Source organism: Achroia grisella, unplaced genomic scaffold (genome assembly GCF_030625045.1).
Source record: "Achroia grisella isolate CSIRO2021 unplaced genomic scaffold, CSIRO_AGI_Agris_v1 utg487, whole genome shotgun sequence".
Lineage (NCBI taxonomy): Eukaryota > Metazoa > Arthropoda > Insecta > Lepidoptera > Pyralidae > Achroia > Achroia grisella.
This window is the reverse complement of record NW_026712891.1, coordinates 808,699-830,398: the sequence shown is the minus strand read 5'-3', so window position 1 is coordinate 830,398 and position 21,700 is coordinate 808,699. Positions and strand designations below refer to the sequence as shown.

The window sequence follows — 21,700 nt, the reverse complement described above, 5'->3', positions numbered from 1 at the left end:
ATAGTTTATATTTCTTAAGTTTGGAATTTTGAATTCGTATAGTTTATCGCAGACGCACTGAGATACTGTAAATGTGCATTTTTATTATTAAATTGTATACCTATATACATTTTGTAACATTGTGCTATTCAATAAATTACTAACAAAGAACATAGATGTTGTTTAGAGTTTGAACTTTAGACAGAATAGTACATATAAATCGGTTTTGTACTTCAGTTTTGACGTTAAATAAAATAGATTCTTATAACCAGATTTATTGGTTTCGTCAAATACTTATTCAGATATTATATACCATTACAACTATTGTAAAAAATATTTTTTTTTATCAATATGGTGGTAATAATGGTTTCCGTATTGGTGATTATTGTATATACAAAATATTGACGATTTTGTCCCCAGCAACATAAATAACCATCTGGCAACTCTAAATATATAGAGCAGTTACGAAAAAAATACTGGCGGAACATGTCATTCGCATCGTTGGTTCCTCTTTATTGATCTTAGAGCATCTCCTTTTTTATCAATGTATTTCTTGTAGCTAGATATGCTGCATTACACTAATAATGTTGCATGAAAACTAAACAAAAATGACTACTTTTGGTTTCATTTGAATATACATGTATTATGTTTACTCAACGGTCACTTAAAATAAATAATAAATGATATAACGTAGTGTTTGATAGACTCTTAGAAACATTACTTCATAATTTGTTATTAGTGGAAAGTACTGGAAAGGTACGGTGAACATATGAGACGTATTCTGCATTAGAAAATGAATTAAAATAATGTCGTAAGTGTCACTCACCGATTGTTCTAGTCAGCTCCGGTCAAGTAATAGTGAGAACTTGATTTTACGATTTACCTACAAATATATTTTTTAGTAAATTTGGGTAGATGCCAAATAATTTTGATTCGAATGATTCGAAATATATTTGACAACAAACCAATTAGACAGCAATCCAATGTACATTATAAATTTTCTGCAGATCACGAATGTAAATTTCGCAAAATTGATGCAGGATCTCGTTTTCGGATTCAGATTAATTAGTACTTATATAGATAGTACATAGAGTAGTGTACCTTCCTAGTCTTGAATATTCTCATATATGATATAATATATAGGTATAGTTACATTGTAAAAATGTCCTACATGAATAAATTATTTTTGATTGGATCTCTTTTAGTTATTATCAATGTACGAACTAGGTTGACTTCCACGTGGTTGTCCCGGGAAGATGTATTGGCCATGAGAGGCTAACTGATTTGACCTATTCCATCATCTTCCACAGGATTCTAAACCGCTAGCGTAAACCGTTAGTCCAGCGGGGTACTACACCACAACATTATCTTCCACTAAAAAGAAAATTCGACTGTATTCACGGCTACGACTTCGGTGGTAGGTACCTACGCGAATATTTCTGAAGATCTTTTATTTATGTCGTACATCTCCTATATCTGCAATCAAAATTATTCGATATTTTCTAAAAATGTTGTAAAATTGTTCTACAATCTATCTACGACAGTTATTTGACAACGTACATCATCAAAAAAAATGTGTAAAAAAAATATAATCCGGGTATTAAACCCTGTACGGGATGGACATGGCAATTTTGCAAAAGTGGTCAATTTTTATTTGTTGAAAAATGCGCCGTAACTTTATTATTGTCTGTTGGAACTACGTGGTAAATGTGTTTGTATGTTTCATTTAGTCTGGTATTCTATAGACATAATTAAATACCTATCTTGTAGATGATCTAAAGATAGTAGCTAAGTTAATATGTATAGTCTGATATAGTATGTAGTAATAATGGTATCCTAAGTACCCGAAGCAGCAGGGCAGTATTATTGTATAGAGAGAAAGGTGCACGCTCATCCGCTACGCAGGCAGCCTCCGTTCGGTCGACGACCCTGTGTCGGTGATTACAAAAAAGATTAAAGGTACATAATGCTAGACACTCATTGGTATTGTACGGTAACAAACTTACATAACTTTGTTAGTAGAAATTAGCAAAAGGTATTTATTGAGTTTATACAATATTATCGAGGAAACTACCTAACTGCAAGAAGTTGATCTAAAATAGTAAGAGAGAATAAAATAAATTGAACAGTTACTAGCATTTTTTATTTACTTATTTTAAGCTTCCGTAGCACATTTTAGATTTCCATTAATTACCACAGTATAGGAATATTCTCCGAGAGAGAAAGAGAACTCCGATTCCGTTTTAAAAAATCAGATAGATTAAATGTACATATTACATTATTTTATTTCTGAGGAGGGCTTCGAAAGCGGAACAAACTCATCAAACAATGATCGAGGCAAGGCCCGGTGCTAGTATGGCTGTGTATGCGTCGAATTAGAATTTTACGGCCTCTTCGTGTTAGGTTTATTGTCGAGGAGTTATCTGCAACCAAGATGAGGTCGTATACCAAAACAGACGGACAACAGACACAGTTTTATGTCGGTAATAAAGAAATCTGTAGGAAGTCGAATAATTGGATGCGCTCATTTCATTTCATAGAATTTTTTCTTCTAGAGTTTCTAGACAGTCTTGTATTCCCGATCATTGTATCCGATTGTTAAAAGTGATGTCACATTTTACCAAATTCAATAGCATATTCACGATATGTATATATAATAGTGGAAGACGAAATTATTAAAATTACATACAATGCCACCAGCGCAAGCTACTATTCCATCATCATGTACAAAAAAAGTATAGCGTAGCAACTAGATGAATTTTAAAGAATAATTGTTGTTACATTGGTCCATCGTAATTGTAGCAATGTACATAGGTTATACTACTAGAATTATGTATTTATAGAAGTCTTACAAGTGTAATAAACATATTTTAGTTTCAACTTTCAAGATATTTTCTTTATTTGAAACAAAGATAGCAAAGTTTCAATTATGTATTATGTAAACAATGTCAAATAAAACAAAAACACAAAAACCCAAAAACCAGTAACTTGAATGTTTTATTCCTTTGGCAATTCTATATTCTTTATGGAATCAAAATAACGGTATTAACGATGTGACTGTACTAATAATGGTGGATTAGGCCTATCTAATGAGTGAGACGAAATAAAATTGTTAGAATAAAATTACAATATAACGTTGTCTGATGAACACTGACCACAAGCAAGCTGCAACTACGATATTCGAATTCTACGTGGGTGGCACGTTCCACGAAATATGTCTGACTATCAGGTCAGTCAAAATCACAATAACTGCATAAATATCAGGTAATCTTGGTATTTAAATTAACAATATATCAAATACTTAAGTATTATTGCATGTAATATTCATAATTGTAACTTTTAGGTACTAATATAACAAAGTAAAATGATAAAGGATTATAATCAGCTTCATCTGTAATCATTATCGTTCTATAGGAAATTTTCTACAGAAAAAATATATTTTGTAGATGAGCTACATTTTATGTGTGGTAAGTAATGTACTAACAGGTTGGTTCTAATACTTAAATGCAACTAATTACATCTAACTTTTCCTATTTAGTAGACAATACATATTAGGTACCTACTTACCTAGTCGACGGACCACCATGAGTGATCAACTTGATTGTTTGTACCCGGGTCTAACCTAATTAGCATCAACGTTTTAAGACGCTAGTGGATTATACAGGACAGTCACGACTGTGTTACCTTGTATGAGAAATTGTGTAGAGATAGGCAAGAATTTGGGAGTTTTTTGACTGAGTACTGTTGTAAATATTAGCTATCTAGTTGGAAAGTATTCTTACAATAAAAAGATAATCATACGAAGTGACCTGGAATGTTAATAGTAGCGTTATTTCTGCTATTCAGTTGTCTGGCATGCGGCCAGCTTGCGGTCGCTTGACTCCTTTCGCGTGGGCTATGCCCACTTGCGTGTGTTTTTATCTGATAGTTAGGTATACTGCAAAATATTTCTCTTATAAAAAGTTAATGAATACTAATAAGTACCTACATGGTTTTAATAATAAAATCCAAAAGTATTATTAATTTTAAGATTCATTCAGAATGTTTTGTTTTGATGACTATATTATTCTTTTGCTTAGGCTTTTCTATCAATATCTAGATATATTTCTATCGATAGAATAATAAACATTATTTGTCGATGTGAATTTCGTCATTAATCATTATGAAATTAATATCAAACCCAATTTGTGGCTTATGAGGTTTTCGACAGATATTTAATGCAATTTAGATTCCACTGAAGAGATTGGAAATAATGTTCTTGACTAAAAAGTCAAGAACATTATTGAATTTTAAGAACAGTTTCAGATTCACTTGTCTTTATTAATAAATATCATCTTCATCGGTTCAACCTTGTTTAATAGTGAAGGTAAGAAATGGTAAGAATTAAAGCCTCTATTGAATGCAGTTGCTCGTAATATAAATATGAATTTTAAGAAATAAAATGTTATCAGATTCACATAGAGCCTCTACCAAAAATAAGAATTTTTCATTATCTATTGTATAAAATAAATCATTAGTCGCGATGAAAATTATGTATGGACTATTTCACAGTTGCAATGGCGAACCATACGACTTTTTTTGCATCTACAACCCTTAAATTAGAAAATCGCAAACCCTCAAATTTTAATTCGTTACAATTAAGAATTTTTACATTTCAAATTGATTGCATTAGTAAATTTAGACAAACAAATACCCATCTTAAACATTCCGTTTAGTTTGTAACTCTAAAATTTGGCAAAGAGCGTGTCGGTCACGGGCGAATTAGTTTCCTTAGGTTACGTAGCCAATACGATGAATTGATTACACAGTACATAGTAAGTATTTAAAGGTAGGTAGACTATTGTGTCATTGATACCGTACCACATAATAAAATAATGTTAATTTTTTTGTCATAGGCTGTATTTTGGATTCTAATATTATGTAATAGGTACCTACCTCTTTTGAAGTCCTATTCTATTATACAGATTGAAGAAAAATCAACGTAGGTAAGCATTAATTATCCAGTACATGCTATTGGATATTGTAAAATTCAATATGTGAAAACATCGGAATTTTATCCAGTAGGATTTGTTACATAATTTAAGAAAATATATGGTGTGTTGTTGCAATATATTTGACAATAGTTCAATATATTTGAAATAAGTGAATATTATTTTTGAGATGTAAGTCGAAATAGTTTAGGTCTAATCCATACTATGGAGTGCATTTGAGTGCATTTTACTTTTCCTTTCCCACCGGGTTATAAACTGTCGGCGCCTATCAAAGGGATTAAATGATATCAATACCTTTATGCTGCCGCGGCATTTTGCTTGAGCCTTTGCTGGCTCCTCTGAGCGGCAACTTCACAGTGACAGCCTTTGTCGGTGACCCATTACCGATTTAAAGCAGATATCAAAAGGACCGCCATGCAACCAATATAGGTACGTCACGTGCCATTTCAATTGAAACTGAAGAACTTATTTTCAGTACATGTAAATTACGTTATGTTTTGTAGCTCTTAAAGAAGCACTGCACGATTTAGGACCCCTTGGTCTAACACAGACTTTACAATACTATTGTTTACTAACTTGTCACACATTTGCCAGACCAAACTAGTTGTACCTAAGTAGACTTTTTTTAAGACAAATTTGCTTACAAAACGATGTAAATAAATACTGAAAGAGTATTAAGAGACAAAAAATTGTAGACCCGCTAGAATTACTTTTACTCTAGGTACCTATTTACAGTAGGTATTTATTTACAGTTTACGTTTTTCTTACTGAGAAGGTATTCTGTCAGGATCATATCGAGATTTCAATTACAAAACAAGTTACCTAATTAATTATTACCCATAAAATCACTTTTAAAAAGAAATATTAAATGAAATGTAAATATTAAATGCTGTTGATTTCTTGTGTCATTAACGTGATCTACGTTTTTAGTGTTTTTACTACGCTTGCTTACACAGGTATTTTGTTAATTTTATAATGCCCACATACTTAATACATACAAATTCAATTTACCGCAATAACTATATAAAACAAGGAAACGCATTTTACGTGTAAAGAAAGATAACGCGCAAAGCTGTTAAAAACATACAAAAAGTCGGAGCGGAGCGTGGGCTTGGCTGCGCCGGCGGCGGTGATACCTATCTCGGCGCCTTTGATCTTTCCGACGCACGACGCCGCCGAGCCGCGGCGCGCCGCTGACGCGCTTCACCACATTGTCTCATGTTCGTTACTTACATAATTATGTATGATATACCTATGAATAAAATTAAAGGCAAGTACAGACACTTAGGTTAGTTAGTTAGGTAAGTAGGACACCTACTCATTCACTAAATAACATGTGCTTACTAAATTGTTTTTTTTTATCAGATGATAATGAAATGGTACACCCGCCTATGCGGTTTACGCTGGCGGGGTACCAGTGGGGGATGATAAGATGAGCATGAGGTCAAGTCCGTTAGCCCACCAGTATTTATAACGATGGTTTCCAGAAGGAACCGCGTGGAGGTCAACCTGACATGGTATATTGTTACCAATGGGAGTCCACATTACTAACAATCCCATTCTGTGTTGTAAGAGTGCTGGTACTGATGTGCTATCGCTGCCCTTAATTACGTTACGGTAAAAGTCATGCTCAAAATTAGCGTACCAAATAATTAATTTTTTTTAGATAAGTAACACCTGTAAAGTTTTACTTCAAATTCTTATGTAACTGATATATAAAGTTGAGTTTTTTTAAGTGGATGGAATTATACTATTCACGAATCTGCATGAAGGAAAGCATGGGTTTTATGGTTAGTATGCCACGATGGCGGAACTCTAGTAAAAATTATTGGTATGTGAGTGAAGTCAGGTATGTAAATCCGTGAATAATTCACCACGAATTAACTGCAATTGTTTCCGATCGTGAGGAGGTAGACTGACATGGTATTTCATGATACCTTACTAACAATAAAGCAACTAGTTTTCATTACTAACAATCCTATAGCCTTGGTACTGTAGTAATTGTAACTTGTCTTATCGTAATTGTTGCAAAGTCGAACAAATTTTTATTTACGCGTTGTAAATTAGATTACCTACATATGTATGTTATGTTATTATCTAATATGTATTAATTTATATACATGTTAGATAATAACATAACATACATATGCATATTTTGTTATATATATAATACCAGTGGCACTCAATGAGGAAGTAGCCATTATTATTGCTAAAAGTTGCATATAGATGGCGTGATTGGTATCGATGGAATTCTTCATAGTTTTGCAAACGTTTTAAAAAACAAAACTGTGTTTTCAAAAATGTTTAATCAATTTTTAAAAAGTTATATATACATGTTAAAATGAAATAATGCGTTTAGAAAAGTAATTTTCATATATTTACTCATTTTGTTATTTTCCAGTACTTAATTACACTTTAATCACTGCTAATATGGGGCTCAATGTTTTCAAAATGCTTTCATAGATGGCATTGTCGTCATTTGTATCGGCCTAATTAAATGTCTTTTTTATATTTTCCAATAATAAGCACTTAATATATTATTATTATTGTAAATTAAACATATAAAAATTTTTTAAGTAAATTAAAAATAGCCGAACAAGCAAGTAATAATATTTCCAATAATACTTATGTATGAAGTGTTGTCATATTATAAATAAATACATGTATTATCGATTTTTTTTAATAATCGATAACAGGATTTTATTACGCATTATTCGATGATGCTTTTAATGAGTCGTTGTGAACAGTAAATTTTCATTATTTTGTATTATAGCAGTGTTCCGTTTCAAAGAACGGAATATAGTAGTACATTATTAGTGTCGTTGGTTATTTGCATTTGTACTGAAAAATCGATTACATAATAATTTAAAATATCGAGTACGAATCGTAGTTGTCTTCGAATACTGGCAACTGGTAAGATTAAATTAGTATTTAAAAAAAGAGAGAAATCGATCCTAATTCGAATACCATAAAGTTGATTTTCCTTTCTCATTAATATCATAGCAGTTTGTTTTTAACTTGCGTATGACTCTGTGGTATGATGTTTAACGTGTATTGTTATTTATTTATTTATTTATTTATTTATTTATTTACTTAATACAGAAATTATTATTAATGTAAATGTATGCAACATTTCAAAAATTATATTTTAATGTAGGTACATACATTTCTTTCATACATTTCATACATGTCAAAAATTATCTTTTAATGTAGGTACATACATTTCTTTCATACATTTCATACATGTCAAAAATTATCTTTTAATGTAGGTACATACATTTCTTTCATACATTTCATACATTTCAAAAATGAACTTTTTATGTAGGTACATACATTTTTTTCATACATCTCATACATTTCAAAAATTATATTTTAATGTAGGGACATACATTTCATAAATGTCAAAAATTATCTTCTAATGTAGGTACATACATTACTTTCATACATTTCAAAAATTATATTTTAATGTAGGTACATACATTTCTTTCATACATTTCATACATGTCAAAAATTATCTTTTAATGTAGGTACATACATTTCTTTCATACATTTCATACATTTCAAAAATTATATTTTAATGTAGGTACATACATTTCATACATGTCAAAAATTATCTTTTAAAGTAGGTACATACATTTCATACATTTCAAAAAGTATCTTTTAATGTAGGTACATAACACCCCATGTCAGACCCCTTGTATTTGGAAGAAACTTAAAAATAATGCCAAAAATATTAGATGAATATATTTTTAATACGAATATTGTTTTACTTTTGTTCATCAACTTTATCCCTCACTAACAATACTAGTAGTAGTACATAACCTGGTTTATACCGCTAAAGATATTGAAAGATATACGAGTAATTCAGAATGTTTGGCGTGAAAGCGAGACAAATAGACAGACTGAGTTACTTTAGCATTTATAATATTTTTAAGAATATCGCTATTAAAAATAGGGGTTGGTGAAAGACGGGTGAAAATTTAGGCGTGTATATATTTTCAATGTAACATTATAAATAAAAAAAAAATTGTCCATAATACAAAAAAATATTTTTTCGGGGTAGGCCACCCCTATGACTTAGGGGTATAAAAAATAGATAACAACCCTACCTCAGACCTGGCAAGTATACATATCAATTTTCATCATGGGAGAAATATGGCAACTAACACTGTGATACAAAATTTATATATTGTAATACACTACCTCTAAGTAGATATATATATATAGCGGCGCACCCGCCGGTAGCCTCGCGCTGTTGGCTCGTTGCTAAGCAACGGATACCCCGGTAGCGGTTGGGCAACGGGAGGCCGGCGGCAGTTGGTCGTTGAATACCGCACGCAGCGCAATAGTCTTACAACTTATTTTAATTATTTTTATGACGATCCAACAATATAAGATATAGCGGAATTCTCATTAGGTAAAAGAGGGGTACATCGTAGAATACATGAGGTATATACCAGTAAATTAATTGTAGCTAAAATCAGTCTCATACATATAACGATTGAAATAAAAAAACGTATAGCCCGATTTTGATACGTACGAGTATAAACGTATCAAAATCAGGCTATACGTATAGCGCAGACGCGTTACAACATATCAAAAAAATAGGCATGGAATGTAAAATAAACCATAACATAATAGGTATATACATTGGCACATAAGCCATATCTGCAGAGTGTCGGCTAACGATATTATACCTACACATTTACATTGAATCTTGAATCGTCCCTAATGAGGTACACGATACAGTAACCTACATATCTATTATATACATATCTTTGCAAAACAGATGTCATGTAGCTGAATTGACTGCCATCTATTTTCATGCTTTGTTACTAAGCACCCACTAGTAATCCGAACTGCTTCAGATCTAGCGACATCTAGCGGCTACGGTGGCGAAATAAAATAGCCCGAAGAATAGCCCGAGTTAGGAAGGAACCATTTTCTTGTATGGGATGGGGTATCTGTATGTAATATTATGTTATCTGTGATAATACCAAATATTTAAATGAAATTATATATATTTGCACATTGCAATAACATAGACTAACCTAAAATAATACAGGGTTACCACAACCTAGGTTAGAAAAGGTCACAATACAAATCAATGTCTATAGTACTATCACGGTTGAATACATCATTGGTCACTCAGTAAGGTCACCTTGGTGGGGCAAGGAGGGGTTGCTGACCGTATAGAACACGCTTTACTTACTAACCAAGAAAAAACAAGCGACAAATTGACTATTTCGAGGCGTGCCCGGCGGAGGCGGCATCGTTCAAAGGCACTTCGTGATCAAAGGCACCGCCATCAAACGGCTCGGCTTTCATCTCACCGCACGAAGTGCAAATTATGTTATAAAGACAGTGAGTAGCTCGCCCGCCAACCGGTGTACCCACTTCTAATTAATTCAACCCGTCCGCTGTTGGTTGGTGCGTACGTGGTTGTTGCCTTTCTCGTCTTGTCAAGCTGACAGGTAAGATAAGTTCAATGAAATACCTACTATTTCCCTTTGACAATCGTTAACTGCATTTTATTATATGAATTGATATATATATATAGCTACACATTCCTTTAAACATTTTTTTACTTAATATTTTGCTTTGTTACTTTAGTAGTTTACAATTGACTACCTGTGCGCCCGAATTTTGCGAGGTCCTAAATTCCAGGAAAACTTTATTAGTAAATATAAATATTGAATTTTTTAGGTATACGGATGTATTTATGTAAATATATTTACTATCCCTTAGTATGCAAGCAAAGTGTACTAAATTCCAAGTTCCTACAAGGTTACATTGTAAAAAGTTATGAGACACCATATTAGAACTAAGTGTATTTATTTCTTATATTAATCACTGAATAATTGAGTAAAATTTTTGTTATTATTATAACAAAGCGCACTTCTAGTAAATTGAAATACTAATCACATTCGCTACTAGAATATATCTTTAATAAACAGTAGGCACACCTGTTTTTAAACATTTCTGACGTTCACACTTTGCCAATAAAAGGTCGTATATAAATTATTAACATGCCTATCAATAAAAAAATACACTTAATAAAATATTTATTAGGGACCTTGGGAGTGCGAGTCTGATTCATACTTTATTTACACCTTACGGTTAACTATCTATTGTCGCTCGGTTGTTGCTTATTATTTTCAGGTGTAATAATATCTTGTTCCCTTTCTAACAAAAAACCTACGTACCTAGCCTACATTCAGTATACTCAGTAGATAAATATACATATTCTTTCGGTTAATTATAATTTGTAAGTCCATATCACATTTGTATAAAGCGGAAGGCTCGCATTTCGTAGAATACATAACAAGACAAGACAGAGATTTTGTGCAAACGCAAGCAATTTTTGGTCATTAAACACTGCTCGTTTGTAAACAATAACCGGTTGAGGATGGTAGGATTTTCTTTGAGCGTATTTTGTGCACGCCGCGCCGCGCCAATCTGGCGGCATGGTGCATTCGGCCAAACGATGAAACGAATCGAAGCTTGTTGTGAAGCCGCCAGCGGAGGACGGGGCGAGGGCGCGCGGAGCAGGGCCACGGTCGCGGGCGGACGATCAAGAATCAAGAGCCGCGTGCGTCGACCCACGCCAAGCTTTGATCTTGCCGCTATCGCTCGCCGTCTGAGCAGGCTGCGAGTGCCGCCGATGCTTCGGAGATCCCAGTTTCCACTATCCGGTACAACCACTACGACTACCGCCGGCCGGCACACCTGCCTTGCTCTATATACCTGCATAAGTATTATGGCTATACGTAAAAGCCATCTGTACTACGAATCTATAGAGCGAATAAACTCTTCGCATTAATTTTGATTGACAAATCAAGATGAATCAGATAAGTAGCTAAGTAATCGTATTAAAATATCTTCTAATATTATACACAATTGAATTAGTAGTTGAAAGTTAGAAATACATAACTGTTATTTCTACTACTATTACCACAGATAATATAATATTACATACTATTACCACAGATAACATAATATTACATACTATTACTAACATAAATACATTTTTGTGTAAAAGACATTGGATTTTACTGTTATTTTATTTTTTTTGCTCATAGCAGTTTTTTATTGTCTTTAAACCGTATCAGTGTATTTTAATAACAAGGAGTGAAGTAGTCACCCACGAGACATGTCAGCCTAAATTAGGGTACTGCCTAAACCTGTATATATGTACAATGTTAACTAGACTGAAATGCGCCGTAATATTATCCAATTGTTTTGGTTTTGTACATGTACAAATGAAAATAAAAGAAAGTTGGATGGGTTGTGTGAAAGATGATAAGTATAAAAGGAGAGTAAACTCAGATACGACGACTGATAGGGATCAGCGGAAGAAGGTAACATACTGCATCGATACCAAATAATGGGGATGAAGACAAGAAAATAACGAAAAAAAAAATTATTTGTTATTAAATTTATCTAAGTAATATTAGCCACAAGTAAAGGAAATTAATATCAATACTATTTGTTAACATAATGTTAGTACCTTCTAGTATGTAATATTATCTTATCTGTGCTTTTAGGTATCAATATAACCTCGCTGTATGAAAGTTTAAACGAAAATATTCAGATAGATATACTCATGAAAACAATTGTTTGCATTGTGTCAGGAGTCAGGACTTATTTCGAACCCATTGGGTTATGTCAAATCCACAACGAGGTCACTAACATAGCGTACTTCCATGAACCTAATTAATGTATAAATAGATTATGCAGATGAACTAAATATGGCCAGGCATAATCATTTGGTATAACAATTAAATCGTTCGTGACGAGGAAATCACGCGCAGCTGCGTCCACTTATTATTATTACGAGAACGTACTGCACCGTACACTAATGACACCCGATCCGACTCGCGCTTAATCCCGCGCTGCAATTTATAAATTACCATTCTTAGTCGTCACAGAAGGGGGAAATTTTATTTACATAGATCTTAGACTAAAGATTATTTACCAAAGGGAGACTATAAAAGTTGTCTGCGCGCGCACTCAGTCTATTTTTTCTTGTGAATGTAAATGGCCTGGTACACCCGCTTGCGTTAACGGTTTACGTTAATGGGGCACCAGTGGAGGATGATAAGATGGGCACGGGGTCAAGTCAGTTAGCAATAAATAAATCTAAATAATAAATCCACTATATGGTAGCATTATAAGAATTTATAACGATGGTTTCCAGGGAGGACTACGTGAAGGTCAACCTGATATGATACAATGCTAGGAATGGGGTTATTAGTCCACGTTACTGACAATCCCCTTCCCCCCACCTTAGTCTATTTCCTCCTCCTTATTTCATACACCAAGCTAGCTTTGTATGCTGTTTCGGTTGTAGTGTGTTGATTAGGCAGTGGAACTACTGAGTAAAAAGCAGACATGTTAATTCTCTGGAATGGCAATGCAAAGTGATATCGCAAGTGACACTTGACAACGTAATGTCCGTAGTGCTCTTCTTGTAGAGAGGAGATGCCTACCATCAGGTGGGCTGTCAACATGGTTGGAAATCCGATTTCATTAAAAATACTTTAGTTCAGAGTAGTATATCAATTAGTAAACTCTGTACTGTAATGGAATCTCTTTGCTACAATACAAATGTCTCTATATTTGCATTGTAGCAAAGCGATTTCTATTTTAAGGGAACAGAAAACTAGGTCGTGAATAGTTTCTTGTATGCGGCCTTAAGACTTCTACGGCATCATTGATACTCATACAACTTCGGCTCTAAATCAGGAAGAGGGAAAATTTGTTCAGGTGGACTGTATGCTTGTTTGCCTCCATTTCTAAAAACAACTGTGTGTATCTTTTCAGGCATCAGTCCTTATTAAATTTTAATTTTAATTAATAATTATACTAAGTTCAATGAATTATCTAAAGCCGATGTATTTTTTTACTAAGTCGCTATAATTATGTAATGATAGCATTATTAGAACTTTCCAATTACTCCTCACAACTGTATCGTATTTGTATATTTTTTAAAACAAATATTCATTGATTTTTCTTAACTCCAAACATTTCTTTCTTCCGTTGTGTAGATGAAAAGACAGTTATTCTAAATACAATCATCGACCATCAGATTACGGCGCGTATAAATAAACAAGGGACGGGCGACAACAGATCCGATGCAAGAGTTACTCGGAAGCGTTATTTCCGATATTCTAAGAACTTGTACTTCTTCAATAACAAGTCGAGTTGTCGCTTTTTGTTTGTAGTGTACCTACATGACCAAGAGGCTATGTATCTGACCCAACAATAAGACGTAATATTTATACAGATTATATAAATGTAACTAATCTAAATACTACCCTGAAAAACTAATACTCCGTTCCATGATCAACCATAAACATTAAGAGAATGAAATCCGAAGATATATATTTTTTTAATTTAATACTATCTATATATATATGTATTTCTTTAAACGACGGTAGATAAAAAAATATTTTTTTAAGCGAGATATATAATTTTTCACTTTGCGAGTAAACCTCAACCAGGCATGCTTTGCCAACTTCCATTTTCAAATTGACTAAACTACAGGTTTATATCAAGTTCACTGCACCGACGCTGCGGGAGAGTTTGTTCGATTTCCCGCGAAGAGGTCACTTTCTAGGAGATTTCTATTATAATCGTAGAGTGGACGAAAATTAAGTATCTATTAATACAAACTTATGTAATTTCAATACAAGACATATTAGAAACAAATACTATAGCCCCGGCAGGACTTTGCCCTAGTTAAATAATATTAATAAATAGTATACATGTTTTGTAATATAATATAAAAAAATATTAAACTATTTCTATCAGTTACATAGTTAGTAACACCTAATTCGTTTTTTATGTTGACTCAAACGCAACATTTGCAATTTAACTCCAATATCCGCAAATAAATTGAGAAGACGCCGCCGGCGGCTGTCGACGGGCCTGTACTTGACGTCGGAAATTGCAATCACATCAATAGAAAACATTCTATTAGATACGGATTATTATTATTACCGATGTTGTTTGATGAAAACCTACATTGTTAAAAAAATATTATTTTGACACGTGTCGCTACAAGTTACTCGAGGTATAGAAATTTCGTTTATTATTAATAATAATAAAATAAATATTATTTGATTTTGTTACGAAGGTTGGATAATTTTAGAATAATATATCCCTGTCTATGTATTGTACATATGTCTCTCATATAGCAACTAACCGTATACTATACCGTAAAAAAATTGTGATATTCCAGCCGTAGTATGTAAAAAGCAAAATTTCATTTATGTTTTATTAGTCCACTTTTCACAGATATATATAATCACCTAAGATTGTGTTTCGTGCGTAAATGATGTACATGAATAAATTAATTTTGAATCATATTAAGTGGATATTTTGGTGCAGAAAAAACACAATTGTGAAAAAAACACATAGTAACCTGAAATTTTGTTATGTACATGAAAGTCAAATTTGGATTATATTTGCTGATAAAAAATTTTCGCAAGCTAAAGCAACGTGTATAATGTCATTTTGTTCAAGTAACTGATGTGTATACAAAAATATCTCTTTCTCTAACAATTAAATTATCAATCTATAAATGTGATAAAGACAAAAGTGCGTAATCGATTTGCGAAAATTTCACATATTAGGTGGGTACTTATCATCTAAAAACAGGTTCGTGTTCAATCGATACGCGCGACGTCGGATTGTGCCTAGCGGAAGTGAACCCGATCTGTTCATACAATACGAGCTCCCGGGCTCAATATCCAATATAATCCATCACAAAAAGGAAAAAAAAACGACATTTTGTTTTGCTGTTGTGACAAGAGACGAATGAGAACAGACGCGTTAACGTGATTCCGTCGAAAATCGCATCCTGTTCTTTACATTTATTAGCGCCCGTGAGTGAGTGCATTCGCGTCCGGCCGCGCGAGTTATAATCTTTTCTGTCCAAATATTGATCTTTTTTCGCTTCCGTTCCAATTTACGAAACGGAAAAGGGCGGACTATTGTTGAGTAACCTGTAATCAATACACTATGAAAGTACACCCCTTTGTTGTATCAAGGAACTTGATACCCCTATCCCAAGTCTACAATGACGTGTCTCGAGTTGAAAAATTTGTACTTAATATATGTTTATGTAATCGTATGTTGACAATGACTCTCTAGCTATTACGTCTGTATAAAGATGTAGTTTTACAGTCGTCGTTTTTTTTATCTAAAATTAATTGTCTTAGATTGCCAATGTATGAGTTTATTATGAAGATTCAAAAATTGCCTGAAAGTATTGTTACAGAGTAGGTAACTTTTAATCATGGACAGTGAAAGATATACCTAAGTACGAATATATGTACATGAGGAAATCTATATTTCACTGTCCATGATTAAAAGTTGCCTACTCTGTAACAATACTTTCAGGCAATTTTTGGTCAATGTAACAGAACAATTATTGTTAGAATTCTTTTTCTGCTATGTCACAAATGTGGCCCCGTTATCTAAAAAACGGTTTAAACAATTTGATTTGGGGACTGTTTTCTCTAATGCATTGTATTTTTATATTACATAGGTAGGTAAACGGTTACCTTAGTCTATGCATGTCTGAAACACCAAGCGAGTTTAGGTAAGTTTAGTAAGTGTATAAGTTTCACTGAACTGTTTACAAACAACAAAGATATATCACGGTCACGAGATATACGGTACTAGTGATAAACATACAACAATCCCGTTTTGAGCGGGACAGTCCCTTTTTATAAATACGTACAGACTCTGTGACGCAATAGAAAAGGCAGTTGTTGGTAATTATGAATAAAAAAAATGTGCCAAGAGGAATAAAACAAATTTGTTCCTCCGATTATATAAATATAACAAAACATATTTTTATCAGATAAATATAAACTATCTATGAATAAACAAAATGTTTAATTATATTTATCGGATATATAAGACAACTTACTGATATTACATTTTTTCATTGAATTGTGTCCCGTTTTGACGTCAATAAATGGTCTTAAAACTTATCACGTCATGATGTGAATAAAAGGAATAAAACATTATTTTTTAATATGTAAGTTGTTTCTATAGGGAGATATAAGTTACTGATATTACATTCGACCACGTCACTAAAACTCACGTCATGATGTTGTAAAACAATTCATAATATGATATTTTAATGGCTACCATAGACACCAGTAGAGACAGTCAGGTGACGTATATACAATTATATTTTTTATTACAAAATATAATATTATAAGAGTTTCTCAACACATGGCTTTGGCTGCGCCCTTAAAATTTATGTTCTATAAATTATGAGATCTCATAATACAATTCTTGCATTCAAATAGTAAAGTGGAAATCAATAATACAGTTCTACAAAAGATATCGTAATAATCATAGATAAAGTTATTTGCCCTTTCTTGCCTTTGAAATTTTGTATGCATTGCATAGAGCATACAGCATACAGGAGCAACATATTAGTAGGTTATGTAATATAGTATCTGTTTAATATTCTACTAGTTATATTCTATGGTTGTGGGTAAGATCCTTGCATGATACAAATTTATTGTATTAGTTTGGGTGTATTGTTTATTAAGCTAATTAATTATTTTCGCATGTCAATCAATTAGTTTGTGGTTTGATTGGCGTGTTGATAAATAGAAGGAGATATTAATGAAAGCTACTAGAATGACGAATTGTTACCAGTTATGCGTAGAAATTTATAAATTAAGACACAAAGTTAAATTACCTACTTTTCAAGGTAAAATTAGTAATCTATAGAATGGCATTTCAACTACATATTTATTTTTCAGTGAATAAGTTGTCTCAAATAGTTGTTATAAATGTAAAGAGGTTGGTAGTTATTAACTGTGCACTTAGAACTCCTACAAGCTCGGGATATTTCAGGCCTAGAGGAAGCTGTGTTCTGGGTTATTATTATTACTGTGGAGTTATATTCAGCATTTTAGCAAGTGTCTTTTGTTTAAAAATCTGCTCAAAAGTTTATGTTGACATATACTTAATGTACATTAAACAATCGCGTTACCGAATTATCTTAGGTTGCCACCTATGTTGTGGAATTCTAAACTGTCCTTAGTGTGCGTAACTACAACTTGTAACAATAGTAATACATAGTTGGCGGCGCATGGTTTCGAATGAAATGAACAAGATATAATGAATTTCTGAGAACAACCCTTATAGAAATAAGGAAAGCCGCGGGTATGGCGTGCGGCGGAGGCGACAGGGTTGGCGGGGGCGAGACCCATCCATCACTCTGCGGGGGTGCAATTAGGCGGAATAGATGTGCTGACACGCCACGACGGCCCTGGCCGGCCGCTTGTGCGCGTACTCTACGCCGCGTCCATCACATCTGCTGACTGCATCATGTAACTCTATGCATACGTAATGAGGTTTTAATTACGGCATCAGATAATGTCATGTCTAAAATTTAAAATTATCGAAAGTGCTCTGAAATACCCACTCTAATTCAAATATTTTATACCTAACAATGTTAGTTTAACGTTATGTCACGTATACGGTGTGTGACTTCAAAGCCACTACAGCGGTGGCATTGATAAACGATTTTGTGAGTGATGTCATAGTTTAAGAAATTCAACTAGCCAACATTCTTGGAGGCAATAAGAGAGCATTAGTTAGCTGTATTGTATTATTATGGCTGTTCCTATAATAATATTAAACAAAGCAGAAATTGTTTTTGTCTGACTATGTAATATTTGTAAGTGCATTCCAATCTTTGAGACTCATGGTTTTCCATTAGTCCCACTCATTATTATTTACCCATTCTTATCTATTATACTAAAATCCTTTAATAGCTTCCATTTAGCGGGCCCGAGTCTCATGTTCACTTGATAGCGGCATCGTTGCTTAATGATTGTCGGTTTCTTAATTTTAATTCCCCATAAAAATTCGACAAAAAGTTAATGTCCATTCGAGCGAGGAGCACTGCGGAGTTGGCAGGACTGAGGGGTAAGAGCGGAGGCTTCGGCAGCGCGGTAGCGGCAGCCGATTATCCGCCGATAAGAAACAACTTTTTGATTTATGAAGAAAGCTCAAGAGGCGGCTACCGGGCGCCGCGCGGCTCCTTCGTCCGATGCACTTTAGTGAAGGCAAAATATAAAGCTCTCTCTCATCGACTATATATATTTACAGGAAACAAATAATATTGATATGTTGTAGACATTTGTGTTGTTATTTCTTAGGTTTTATTCTTGGATTTACCAACAAGTGTTAGTAATTGTATAGATATTGTCTATTTTAATATAAATTTGCTGAGAAGTCGTAATAGTCGTAAGAGTTCGAAACGAACTATGAATTAATGACGAACATAAAGGGTTCAGAAACCGTAAGGAATTAAATTTTAGGTTTCATTAAAAATATTAGGATTTATTCAAATTCTACTTATTAACACATTTTTACATTGTTATAATATGGATATTATAACACTGTAAAAATCCATGTATTAGCCATACATGGATAGTAGACTATCTATGTATTAAAAATAATAATCATTTGACGTTTATCTATTTTAGCATAATTAGACTTATTTTTTTCTGACCAATATTTTGAGTTTTTACAAGCTTACCTAATAGGTATTATCTAACTGATAAACATACAGTTATGTCTGCAATTAGTGTTACGCATTTATTGTCGACAGGTGTTGCCTACATCACTAGCGGGGAGTCGACAAGTTTGTCGAGATTTTGAAACATAATGTAAATTAGGCAGCCGGCGCGCGGCGACCGGCGACACAACAAAGGTGCCGACTCAGGCTCTCGCACCCAAGCCTTTTATTTGCTACGGTTTAATTTAACTTTTATGTTACATATACCTGGGTACGTATAATAAAAAATTCCATATAAGTAGGTACCTATTTACATCTAACATTGCATGTTTTTAATAAGTAGGTACCTACAAATTTAATATAGTAATTAATTATTAGTATGTATTTAATTACAAATTAACCATAACAATGTTGTACTATGCATTGTCAAAATTCAAACAATCGTTTTCACTTAGTTTTTAAAAACTGGAAATGACGCAAACCTTTGTTTTACTTGCTGGTTAATTTTTAAAATAGTCGACAGGTCGACTGAAAGTAGTGTTTTACTTATACATTAGAGCATAATTATTGTTAGCTATACAGAACGCTACAGTTAATTCTAATATTCAGATCTATCACTTTAAGTTAAATCTTTATGAATCAAGATTACGAATGCATAATGAATATACGACGACACGTTAAAGAAATCAGTTACGATTTTTGTTACTTTTATCAGATGTATTTGTCCTTTTATAGTAATTAAGAATAATAATAATAATAATAACCCAGGACGAATGCCACGGCGCGGGTACTTGATAACTGTTATAAATATTTGTTTTTTTTTAAATATATCCATAATATACGTAGAAAACCATGCAGGGAAACGAACCCGCGACCATCAGAAGTGGTGCAGTAAACCACTAGACTACCGAGGCCGTATACATTACAATTGCAAAATATTGCTGGCGATAATTGATATTTTCCATAATTAGTAAAAAAGTGTACAATTCATAAGTATCTAAAATATGATAATAATAATAATAATAATATAATATTCACACAGAAGGCTTTCATCTATTAGTGTTATCAGGAACCACATTTAATAATAATTAGTTGGAAATTTCAAAAATTTTATCCTTTCAAGAAATAAAGTTTTTGAATAACATGCCGCCGGTCCTGTTTGGCTGGATTTCACCATTCGTAGTATAAACACGTTCAAGGAAACGGAGTTTAGCGTGAACGCGAAAAAAAGAACGACGTTGATCTTGTTTTACTTTAATTGGAATTCACCAGCATTATACAGATCGTGTTTACCAAAATTAAGTTTAGATTTTCATTCATTCACAGTGTTACATGCTCATAAAATAATATTTGATGCAATGGGTAATTTAAATAAAATAATTCTAAGAATTAAATTCAAATAAAAACTATTATATTTGTAATTCAATCCTGTGATAATTAGGATAAGCTTTTTAACTTAATAAGTACTGTTGACTACAAAATATATAATAACAATGTTTACCTATAAACGAGGTAAAACATTATTTGTATTTGAGGATTTTTTTACACTACTGGCAATTTTCTTTTTATTCCCTATATTATATAATTGCCCAAAATTTGATTGTGTCCTAAATTCTTTGAGTTATACCTATATCTGCAGGAAATAGTTGCTCAAACTATTCACTTTCTATAATCCAGTATCACTGGAGTCTGGATGAATAGGTGAACCGCCGCGCCAGTGTAAACTGTTAGCGTAGGCGGGTGCACCATTCTATTATCATCCATAGGACGATACGTCACGTACGTTTATCGTACTATAGCCTACAGTCTAGGTTTGCCGTTCCGATCGCGATAATAAACCTACCATATGTTTCGAATTGTTGGATCATAATAATAATTTGACTGTACACTATGATTTTGACTAGAATGCTGTTTTAGATTTATAATTCTATCAATAGTAATCAAATTGACCGACTCAATGGCTAAAGGACGTATACCCAGGCCAGAATCAGGATACAGGAAAATAAACAAGTAATAAATAATTGTCAGTCGTCTACAGTCAGTAATGACAGCTAATATACATAAAAATGTCATTCAATGATTAGCTGACAGTCAAGGCTCAACCATATTTATTAAAAAGTCAAAAACTGAAAGAGGCATATGGTCGGTCTGTTTTATTTCATAG

General features: G+C 33.0%; 1 long non-coding RNA gene across 2 annotated transcripts; it reads left to right on the top strand.

Moving 5' to 3' along the window:
* The first annotated feature begins 10,242 nt into the window (after positions 1-10,242).
* LOC131845818 (uncharacterized) lies at positions 10,243-21,692 on the top strand. Of its 2 annotated transcripts, XR_009357654.1 has the most exons (4): positions 10,243-10,444; positions 11,486-11,665; positions 19,630-19,807; positions 21,454-21,692. It is a non-coding gene; the product is annotated as an uncharacterized LOC131845818 (long non-coding RNA). The 2 variants fall into 2 exon arrangements; XR_009357653.1 differs by lacking the exon at positions 11,486-11,665.
* The last annotated feature ends 8 nt before the right edge of the window (positions 21,693-21,700 follow it).